The 12,426-nt window shown below is 39.4% G+C and overlaps 1 protein-coding gene across 1 annotated transcript in view; it reads left to right on the top strand.

The window, feature by feature from the left end:
- COL4A2 (collagen type IV alpha 2 chain) overlaps positions 1-12,426 on the top strand; it is a 230,081-nt gene that overhangs the window by 118,531 nt on the left and 99,124 nt on the right. The window lies entirely within an intron of this gene.

Raw genomic sequence — 12,426 nt, 5'->3', positions numbered from 1 at the left:
CTCAACCTCCATCCATTTGGTATAGGCCATAAAATGGCCTGGTGACTTTTCATATTGCTTCAGAGCACCAGCTAAATTATGCCAGTGATTGTACTCAGAAAGTGCAGGCAACCATTTGGTATTCTTGTCAAATATTTTCCCAAAAAACCAGAACACTTTGTCAGCTGATTTCGAGTAAACTAGCCTATGCTGATTCAGTTTCTCACCCTTCTCAAGCACTCTTCCATGGTGTGATTTGAGAAATGTCCCTTCCGCTCATTTACTGGCAATGTCATATCCTCGATTTTGCCTGGCCCATTCAAAATTATGCAGTCCATATCGGCAGAGTTTAGGATTGCCAACCATAAAGCAGAATCTGATGTATCGATTTGTGGTGTGCAATTTTTCTCACTGCTGTTTCTGTCATCGTGCAAGGCTGATTCTTCTTTATTGTTTCTCTTCTTTTCATGTGAGCTACTGTCTTCTCTATCATCATTCTCCTTTATGTTGCCAAGAAAACTGGGTGATTCTCCATCACTTTCCTCACATTTCCATTTCTTATCTTCAGGTAAATCTGCTAGTTCCTTAGCAATAGGACTTCCATCATTTATGCTTCGTTCCTTAATTTCTTCTGCACTGAGACTATCGCTACCTAAAGCCTGGTCTGTGTTGTCTTGTTTCAGATATTTCCCATCAAATTTGCCCCCTGGTGCAAATTAGATTGCAATTGAGCATTTAACTTCTTATCCTGAGCTTTTATAGATTCATCGCTTTCCTATAAGTAATTTCAGTGTCTGATCCATCACCATCTCCCAGTCCCATCACTTTTTGTTACAGATTTCCTAGCTACCTCTTGGTCATAAAGCTTTCAACTACTTATAGCATTTCCAATGCCACTGATGCTCAAAGATTCAGCAGTCAATGCCCCTGAGTTTTGTCAGTTATTTTCATAAATACCTCTCAATTCTACTAGGATAGGTAGATATCTGGTTAAAGGAATGAGTGAACCTGTTCTTCCCAGTATGCCTTTAAAGAAACAGCACATTAGAGAGAACTTTTGATAGTCTAGTGGTTTAAAAATAATATTCTAATTCCAATATTCTAATACAGTAGTTTAAAACAGGTTCCTAACATTCTCCATTGTATCTTCATTTTAACTTTCAAAAGCGCTTTAAAAATTTTCTTTTTTTCTTTTGTTTATATTTTCTGCATATCTAAATTTGGAGGGAGGATTGAAGCTAGGTGGAAATACTGAAGAACTTCTCAGTCATCTTCATAGTACTGTTTTTCATAAAGATAAATATGTTATATCTTAATGTTGCCGAACTGTTTCTTATTCTTTCATATAGCATAGCGTTTTTTTCCCCAGCATCAGGCAAGTGAACTTTTTCCTGTGTAATAACAAACACACACAAATATTTCAAATCTGCCCCACACATAAAATACTTACTCAGACATACATGTTTATAAATTCAATTGTTGCAGTCACAAAAAAGCATGAGCTGGACACATCTGTATAAGTAACCAGTAAACTAATTGGGTAAATATGATAACCAACTGTTTCATTCAAATGAATAAACAATTTCATTGAGTGCTGAAATGAAACCGGATTTAGATAGGAGAGAATGGCGTTGTCCAGTGCTTACCATAGTTAGATAATCATGACACTGTCTTCTGTATGATGCTTCATTAAAATTCTTCCTGATTTGAGTAATCCCCATGGGGCTATGAGAATCTTAATTTTTTGGAATTAGTTCCATTCTTACAATGTATCTAATATGACCATATGTAGAAACTAGAGATAAAATCAGCCAGAATCTCAGGGGAAAAAATATGCAGCCAGCTGGATTTATATTTTTCTCCATAGGATTTGGGTGAATACTTGTTCAGCTACATACTGCATTAAACTGGCACAGCCAGAAACATGTTTTTATGTATGCACAAACAGAATGCTTCTTACAACAGCTGATGCAAATGCTTTTAGGGTTATTGGGCCAAATTCATTTATATTATAACTCTTTGGAGTTACTACACAAATTAAATTGGCCATTGCATCTATTAGGAAAATAAGTAAAGTCTTTACTAAAAACACTGTGTAAAGAAAATTCTAAATGCTTTTCCAGCTTTGCTTCCCCTTGTTAAACTCAGTTCTACTGGATGCTCTTTGTTTCAAATGTTTCCCATCCTGAAAATGTCACAAAAGATTTGCATGTGTTTAACACTATCCTGAGTTGTCTAAAGTACTTCTGTTGACGTCTCCATAAGGAGACAAGTAACTGTTAATGGCAGAAACACTTGGTGGGGTTGAGACTATCATATTCATATTCTATTCATAATAACCAGTCTTAGTAGCTCTCCCGTCGACATGATTACTCCACTCAACAAGACAACATAGTGCAGTGTGGACACTGCTTTAAGTTGATGTAACTTACATCACTCGGGAAGTGTTTTTTCACACCTCTGAGAATATAAGTTACATCAATTTATATGGTAGTGAAGACAAGTCCTCGGTATGATCATCAGTGTGTAACTTTCAGTGGAGAATGTACTGGCAATTTTAGATGCATTAAAAGGCAATTGTGCACTCAATATTGACGTATCCATATGATGAAGTAAGTCAAGGAGGATGCCTCTTATCTGTTTTAGAGAAGCATGGGTTCTTTACTGGATTGGGTTAGGATCATATAAAAAGATCAGAAAGCAATATCCCAAAGGAGGAAAAATACATACATAGGCATATATTTTGTAGACTTCACAGAGAGAAAAATATTTCAAATCTATAGATTTCATAAACTGATCATTTTGAGGATCTGAAAGAGGATTTGGAAAGTCAAACATAGTCATATATTGTTTGTAGTGGTTGTTATCCAGATATCGTTGAGGTTCCCATTCTTCAGTCTACCCAAAATTTCTCTGTGAACTCAGCGGCTTTACTTGTATACAAAATGTCTCCTGGGTTGGTTCTGTGAATCACTTTAAAGATCACAAACTTATCCTATTCTCCTGTAGACTCTCCAATAGCATAATGATGGGAATAATCATAGAATCATAGGACTGGAAGGAGCCATGAGAGGTCATCTAGTCCAGTCCCCTGCACTCGTGGCAAGACTAAGTATTATCTAGACCAGCGTTTCCCAAACTTGGGATGCCGCTTATGTAGGGAAAGTCCCTGGCGGGCCGAGACAGTTTGTTTACCTGCCGCATCCGCAGGTCCTGCCGATTGCGGCTCCCACTGGCCGCAGTTTGCTGCTCCAGGCCAATGGGGGCTGCTGGAAGCAGCGCGGGCCAAGGGACATACTGGCCGCCGCTTCCAGCAGCCCCCATTGACCTCGAGCGGCAAACTGCGGCCAGTGGGAGCCGCCATCGGCCGGACCTGCAGACGCAGCAGGTAAACAAACTGGCCCAGCCCGCCAGGGGCTTTCCCTCCATAAACAGTGTCCCAAGTTTGGGAAACACTGATCTAGACCATCCCTGACAGATCTTTGTCTAACTTGCTCTTAAAAATCTCCAATGATGGAGATTCCACAACCTCCCTAGGCAATTTATTCCAGTGCTTAACCACTCTGATAGTTAGAAAGTTTTTCCTAATGTCCAGCCTAAACCTCCCTTGCTGCAATTTAAGCCCATTGTTTCTTGTTCTATCCTTGGAGGCTAAGGAGAACTATTTTTCTCCCTCCTCCTTCTAGCAACCTTTAATGTACTTGAAAACTGTTATCATCTCCCCTCTCAGTTTTCTCTTTTCCAGACTAAACAAACCCAGTTTTTTCAATCTTCTCTCATAGGTCATGTTTTCTAGACCTTTAATCATTTTTATCACTGTTCTCTGGATTTTCTCCAATTTTTCCACATCTTTCCTGAAATGTGGCACCCAGAACTGGACACAATACTCCAGTTTAGGCCTAATCAGTGTGCAGTAGAGCAGAAGAATTACTTCTTGTGTCTTGCTTACAACACTCCTGCTAATACCTCCCAGAATTATGTTCACTTTTTTTGCAACAGTGTTACACTGTTGACTCATGTTTAGCTTGTGATCCACTATGATCCCCAGATCCCTTTCTGCAGTACTCCTTCCTAGGCAGTCATTTTCCATTTTGTATGTGTGCAACTGATTGTTCCTTCCTAAGTGCATTTGTCCCTATTGAATTTCATCCTATTTACTTCTGACCATTTCTCCAGTTTGTCCAGATCATTTTGAATTTTAATCCTATCCTCCAAAGCACTTGCAATCCCTCCCAGCTTGGCATCATCCACAAACTTTACAAGTGTACTCACTATGCCATTAAATCATTGATCAGTTATAAGAACTTACATAAGACTAATCAGAGGCATGCTATAAAAGGACACCTACTGTATATCAATGCTCTTATTCTGTTTCGAATTAAAAAGACAAGAGATTCCCAAATATTTTCATGGTGCAAATCATATCTTTGTAGACAGAGCCAGCTCCTCAAAGGTATTTCTTCGCCTAACTCCCATTGAGTTCAAATAGCACTTTAAAATTAGGATGTACAAAAAATATGTTTATAAATTTTTGGGGGGTCAGACAGTCCCCTGATAGCAGGCAAATCTCAGAAGGGCAGAGTGCCACCTCCATGCTATTGTTACCCATTCCCACTGACCCAATGAAGGCCATCTCATTAGAAGCTGGATGTGTGAGTGGGATGTGGGTGTCAGCCCAGAGGGAAGAGAATCTGATGGTGGAGGGACAGCTCTGTCCACTTGAACAGGGCTGTAGAGGTTACAGAGTTTCTATACAGACGACTCAGGCCTCAGCTTTTCCCCTGAGATCTGTGCATGTCTGCAGGTTTGAGGAAATCAGTCCTTGCACCACTCATTCTGCACAGGGAGCAGCCTTTTTATCACCTTTCTGAGGGAACAGTGCCAGTAAAATTCCATGGGGGGAACCTCATAACAATTCCTGTCCCCTGCACAGGTGATTCTCACATAGGGGACAACTTGGCGTACTACCATATGCTCAGATTAAATCCAAAACCGTTCACAACAAATGAGAGTTGAATGATCAAAAAACTATTTACCGTTCTGCTAGTGGTTCCCATCACAGAAATAATTACACTTTTGTTCAAACAGAAGAGAAGTATAAGGTGGAAAAATTGGCATACAGTAGATTGTGAATTCCTATAGGGGTTTTAATTTTCACATACACTTATACTCATAGTCTAACGAGCTTAACATTTTGGCCAGTTCCACAATGTGGAAATTTCAACACTGGATGGTTTTGGCGGAAAAAAAGTGTTCTCACAAATATATGAAATGAACAGATGTAGCTATTGGTGCTTCCAACGCCCACTGACAAAAAACATCTGTGTTGAACTTCCTGAATTTTTAAGATCCTGAGAACACTCCCACACAGCACTGAAAAAAATAAATAAATAAAACAATTGGCTGGCAGATCACTTTTCAGTTCTATTACTGAATGTTCTAATATCAACAGGTGTTGGTTGTTGTGTTTTCCTTAAGAGCTTAACTAACCAAGCAACAAGTTTATAGTTATTAAAAACCAAACCTCTGGCTCAGTTGCCTGACAGATTATTAATATTTGATATGGCTTGTCAGAAGCTAAAACTCCTTCCTTTGTGAATTCACTGGTCAGGGTAATAATAAAATAAGTGACAAAATGAAAAATAAATAAATGAAAAGGTTTTGGTGTAGATATTAGCAGATAGAAAAGGATAGAATTGCACACTACATCATACATTCCCTGAGTGTCTAGCCTTTAAAATTCTTTCAAAACCCATGTTGAATGAAAAGGTTTTTTTTTCTTACTATTTTGGAAGCTTACTGTATTGTGCTAAAAATGTCTGATACATTTATTCTATTTCTATTTCAATGTATTCATTCAAGTATATATCACTTTTTAGGCCTTGTGAGCTAAATTCTTCCCTTTAATACATCTTCTCTACTGCCATTGAAACCATGGGAGTTGTAAATGCAGCTCCACTTTTATATCACATCCATTACATTAATATTTGAGAACTTCCAAGGGCAGATTTGGCAAAATGTGTATTTACTTGTTTTCTAAATTAATTTGCTGTTGCATGTCAGCTGAACTTTTTTTGAATAATTTAATCAAATATTAGATGCTGAAATACTAAAATGATCAATGAGTGTTGTAGAAGTGTTCTTCAAAACTGGCAGTTAGCTCTTTGGGCATGTCTACACTTCTTTAAAAAATGACTTCTTAACTGTGGTAAGATAAACCATATTAGCTAACTCAAGTTAAAATAGCAGTGAAGACATGGCAACTTACCTTCTAACTCAGACTAGTAGCTCATGTTAAAGCTAATAGGGCAGACGGGTTGAGCTGGAGCTGCTAATCTGAATTAAAACCTGATCTCCTCCATCTTCACTGCTGTTTTAACCCCAGTTAGATAACCTGAGATAAGAAGACTTTTTTTATGATTATTATTTTTCAGTGTGGAATACCCTTAGTCTGAAGAAACTTGCTGTATCTATTTAAATGGCAGCAGTGATTCAAATTAAACATTAAGTTTTTGTTATTTATTTGATAAAGACTCAATATTTAGGCTGAACATGAAGTCATAATATTTAGATAACCATGTCTTCGGTGGGGTTAACCAATGAGTGGACTTCTTGCTGTATGACTGGACTCCCCTTTGCATTACTGTGCCAGATTACACAAATATAAACGAGAGTAGCTACACTGATAGCATTTCTCCTTCCACTCTCACACACAGCATCTGTCTAAACTGGAGGCTATGGCAGCGGGCATTTATAGACCACTTATGCTGGCCCTGTACTGGAGGATTTCCTGTAGAGTATGAAGGCTATATCAGGGGGCCAAAATCTGGTTTAGAAATTTTAATCTGAAGCCAATAGAAACTGGGCTAAATTACTATCTGGAAATGCTGTAACTTCCATTACTCACTGTACTCTAAACAAAAAAGAAAAAACTTTTTAAGTGGTCATAACATTTTCCATCTCATGTTTTTATGCTGAACCATTCCTAACTTCCAAGAGAACACTACTGTTTTGCATTACGACTAGTAATGTGTTTGGCACTAATTGACAACTTGGTTTAGTAATTTGATGCATGTTACATTCAGCACTCTTTCTTACAACATAATTTTCATGCATGAATTCTATGTCATCTGCTCATCCTTACTGAATAATAATCTTATATACTGTGCTCCATACTCCTAAAGCTTGGTTATTTGAGGTCCAATCTCTGTCTTTTGAAGTCACTGAAATATACTGCCATATATTTCAACAGGATCAACACACCGGGCAGAGCTGGCAATATGCCACAAGAACCGGATGTTAAATTTTTGGGGGGATTTGTGAGTTTTGGGAGCCAAACCCCTTACTGGTTCTGTAAATAGGAACACTCCCTCCCCATTCTAGCTCCCATGAAATACCCTGTTTGAAACTTAGCGTGGAAAGCCTCATGGAGTTTTGCCTATCCTGGCCCTTTTCTGTGGGTTTTCTGCAGTTTTTGTCCTGGTAAAATTGTTTAGAAAGAGGAGAACCCTACAAAAACACCTCAAAGCATTCCTCCAAATACTTTCATGTATTCTGTGATATGAAGAATTTTTAAACTGAATCCTTTAAGTTTTTGACCTATCATTCCAATGTATATCTTCCTGTACCAGCATTTGATCTTCTAGGGTGACACAACAACTTCCTAGAAGATCAAACAGTTTGGGGAAACATCTCATAAATTAGATTAAAGCTTGGGAACAGAGAACAGTACAAAGTTTTTAGTTTACTGCCTACAGAAGAGGACTGCGGCTTTCTTAGTTTTGGTGGCGAGCATTCTTTACTAGAGGTTTTTATGAAGATTTAATGTTTATTTCTTCCTTATTCAGAGAAAACATTCTGCGAGTTGAATCACTGCTCTGGAATTCATGTTAATGTAATTTGGTTTCCACTGTCCCAGGAATAAATGTCCTATGTCTGGATGATACAGCTGGATGACCAGCAAATTATTACCATACCAATAGGCTAACCTGTGTTCATTTGGGTTATTTTTAAATTTAATTGAATTTCTATTTTCTTCATTCTCTGGTGTGAAAAAACAGCTTTTTTAGTAGATGAGAGGGAAGTCTGTTTTTCAGGAGATAAGTCGGGCTGTGAAATATTCAGACAAATAACCCTCTGTAAAGCATCAAAGGGAAATTTAAAAATAGGGAGAGCTGCCTCTGTTCTATTCTTTTAGGCCTATTGCATCTCTCAGAACTGCACCAATCAAATGCTGACTTGTTCAAGGTAAATGTCAAATATTTGCTCCATTTCCATTACCAGACATGCAAGTTAGATCATAGAACACTATCTTTCTGGAGGGCTGGTGACCTACAGCACATGACATCAGTTGCTGAATCCAGTTTAGCAATAGAATACAAATTAGAGCAGTGAGGGTGGGCAGGGGCGTCTCTAGACATTTTGCCACCCCAAGCAGGGCAGCATGCCACTGGGGGTGCTCTTCTGGTCGCCAGGAGGGCGGCAGGCAGCTCCGGTGGACCTCCCGCAGGCATGCCTGTGGAGGGTCCACTGGTTCCACGGCCCGCTGGTCCTGTGGCTTTGGTGGACCTCCCGCAGGCGTGCCTGCAGGAGGTCCATCGGAGCCACGAGACCAGCAGACCCTCCGCAGGCATGCCTGCAGGAGGTCCACCGGAGCCACCTGCGCCCTCCCGGCAACCTGCAGAGCACCTCCCGCAGCATGCCGCCCCAAGTACGCGCTTTGCATGCTGGGGCCTGCAGCCGCCCCTGAGGGTGAGAATACTAATTTTTGCAGGTGTTTGATGTGAAGTTTAAAACCAACTTGCTGCTGGAGAAATAAACAAGATTTTTGCTCCCTGGTCTAGAAAGCTGAGACTTTCCCTTGAAAAAGAAGAAGCCTTAAAAGCAGAACATTTGAGATATAATGGACAGTGACGATCAGTCTGATTAAGCCTGTGTGCCATGGTAAAGGCTTGGCCTCATCAGTTTTGGCAGTAAAAAAAGCTTTCATTTAACAAAGTCTTTAGGCTGTATGGTTTGGAGTGCAATGAATAAAAGCCATGCAGGTCTATTTCACAGTTAGTACAGCATTGTTAACTATTTCACAGCTGGTCACTTTAGCAGAAACATCCTACTTCTCCTGCATTCTGGGATTTAGTATCAACACATTTTTGTCACGCTCTAACTTCTTACCAAGGCAGTCTCAGAGTTCAAAATTAGGTGTCCATGTTTCCTAAATGTGCACCTTTGTTGTTTATGTACATTGTCAAGAATGATAACAGTGAGTGCCATCTAGTGGCAATTATTGAATTCTCATGCTTGCATTAAAAGTCTACTGAAAATCAAAGCACAGGGGTCTTTTAAAATTAATAGTTATTGCTGTACTGATTATATAGAAGTAAAAGTTTATGATGAGCTAAAGAAAAGCGAAGTCATTGTTTTTGTTGGTGGTGGTGGTGGTTGGTTTGTTTTGTTTTGTTTTTGTTTTGTGCCCAGGTATGTTTTCTCCTCAATGGTTGACATTATTAACAGTTGAGTGTGTTTCACCATGAGTACAGTACTTAAATTTAACTTTCTGGTGGAGTTTTACTAAATCTTATATTGTTTGACCTTCCGGAAGTGGGAGCTGCAAAAATGGTGGTTGTTTTAAAATTGTGCTAAAACTAAACTTCCGGTAGTTCAGACACGCCTAAAATATTTTTCCAATAAATAAGCTATTTATTATACTCTTTATTCCAGAGCTATGAATTCCAGATGGGAACATTTTTGATTGCATACTCATGTTTTTGTTGTTTTGTGCTTTACAAATCACCTTTTTAATTCCATTGTGAGGTATAATTTCTTACAGAGAGAACTATTATACCCAGGGTAACTAGTGTAGAATTTAATGCATTTGTGATCTAGGCCATAACAGTGTAATGCTCTCTTCAGGGTCACCATAAATGCTGTGGTGACAGTCCCACAGAGTACCTGACAATGTGTTCAGCATAACACACAATCAAAGGCAAGCACTACAGGTGCTTTCTAAACCAGCCCTAGTGCTTGCTGTGTTCCCAGTAACCACTGATGTGTGTGTGTGTGTGTGTGTGTGTGTGTGTGTGTGTGTGTGTGTGTGTGTGTGTAATAGAAAAACAAGTTTTCAGTAATGGTGAGAGGAAAGAAAGCGTGCACACATATACCCCTGGGGTGCAAGGATTGTGATGCAAAAAAATATGTGAGTTATTTCCTACGCTGAGAATCCCAAAAGGGAAAGACTGTTGGGGCTCAGGCCTCTTGTGGCTGGAATTGACTGTCCAGTGACTGGGCATTATCTGTTGTTCTCTCTGAGACTCTTACATTACATCTTCCCCTCTAGCGAGCAGTGTCCATAGTTATCCAGCACCACACTTAAGGGCTCCTCCTAAAAGGGAGACTATCAAATTGGCTGGTCCAGAAGATTACTTCTAGCTCCCCTTTCTGGTGGAGGCTACCCCAAAGCTGAAACAGTCCTTACACTTATAGCCTGGTTTCTCCTGTTAGTGCTATTTTTGGCAAAGTAAATGAACAACAGAGGTGCACATTTATGGAACACTTGTAACAGCTTATCAAGGACCTAAATTTGTAAATATATGACCTTGCATCCATGTAATTTTCATTCTCTGATAGGCTGATCTTCCTAGCCTTGGCCCCTTCTGAACTGCTGTCTGATTTCAGAGATGTTCTGCTTCTGATCTCCTCTGCCCCTTCCTACCAGTGGCTTTCTACTAGCCCTGCTAGAACTGGTTTGCGGTGCTGCTTCTCCTTCATGCACCCACTGGGATGCTCTTTCCTGACTTAGCCTTCCTCACTTTGACACTGCTTGTTTTCCTAATGACCCTTTCTATTCCCATCCCTAGTGAATGGCTTCCTATCATGCTTGTTTTCTCTCCTCCCATGGTGGACCAGCTGTCAAACGACTACTATCATTAGATCTAGGAGTTCCCTACCATTTCCTTCTCCCAGCCATCCGCCTTACAGTTCTTATGAAAGATTGTTTTCCCCTCAACATTTTGAAGTCCCACCTGACTGTCTTTCTTGGCAAGACTAAGGACTCAGATCAGCACCAAGGAAATGGTGGGATGCCTTTACATATAGTCAGTATCACAGGAAGCAAGATTTATCTTCCACAAGTGACCCTTTAAAAAGTTCAGGGCATTAACCTGGTCTCTTCTCTCCCACCCTAAGATGACCTATGACTACCAGGTAATTCTGTTATGAGGAAGAATGAGTCATCAGATTCACTACACTGGCTTTATACCAGAACGTGTTAAAGAATAGACTTACAATGAAGTATGATGGAGCATGTTGTCAAGTATGGTGAAGCTATGACAACTATTCTAATTCTCTTTGTTAAAGTGCCACCTTCTCCCCACCCACACGCTGTCCTGTTATTTGTCTCCTCCATGTATGACATCTTGTCTTTAGGGTTATAATCTCTTTTGGAGCAGAGATTGTCATTTACTGTGTATTTGGACAACACCTAGCACAATGGGGCCTCAACTTGGTTGGCCTCTAGTCACTAACACATGTAAACATTTAATAATAATCATAACAGTTCCTTTGTTTAACTTTTTAAATTTAGCAGTGGGGAAAGAAAGCTTCACAGCATGAGCTTTCTTCTTCTTGAGTGGTCCTAAAAGAACTGGAGGTTAAAAAATGTCTAAAGCTTATGAATATGCAATATAACTTTGGAAGTCTGTTCAGTCTTTTTGTAATTCTCTGGGGCTTAATTACAGAATGCCAAGTTATCACTAAATCACACCCCTGAGAGCACTTTCTTTCATGTACCTCATGTACTGACCAGGCACCAATTTGCGTCAGACATAGCAAACATTTTCTGGGAAGAATTCCTCCAGGCTTCCTAGAATTTCTGACCTTTGCTTCTTACTTACTGTAAATAGATTCTGCACATGCCTGTGTTGGACAATTTAATTGTGTGAGACCTCTTCCAGTTATTTTAAGTCATGGGAAGAACACAGCAGGAATTGCCTGCTTAAGCAATGTATCCTGCCATTGATGACTGTTTAAATCATCTGAACAGGGATGGAAGTTTTGTGTAAGAATTGACAGAGAAGTATAGCAAACCCCATTGTTAATCTTCAAGGAATGCCATTTTCCTAGGAGTTTTTTGCCTTTGCATATCCGTCTCAAAAGTCATTTTTAGATGATGTGATGAACACTGTTTTGTTAGCCTCTTAGTGTAAACCCATGAGTCTACATGTGATGAGGAGTAGGTCGTATGTAACCTATTTTCTGAAATAACATCGTTTCACCTCAGCAATATTTCAAATTGCTATATAAGAGAGGGTGGTAGACAATAAAAAAATGTGAATCACACCAGTATGTAAACTTACTACTAGTGTCATTATTGAAATGTCATCCAAAAAACCTATATTAAAATAATGTTACGGTTGAAAAGTCAACATTATGGATGCAAAAGCATCTTATCTT

Source organism: Gopherus flavomarginatus, chromosome 1 (genome assembly GCF_025201925.1).
Source record: "Gopherus flavomarginatus isolate rGopFla2 chromosome 1, rGopFla2.mat.asm, whole genome shotgun sequence".
Lineage (NCBI taxonomy): Eukaryota > Metazoa > Chordata > Testudines > Testudinidae > Gopherus > Gopherus flavomarginatus.
This window is presented reverse-complemented; position numbering and strand designations above follow the sequence as displayed.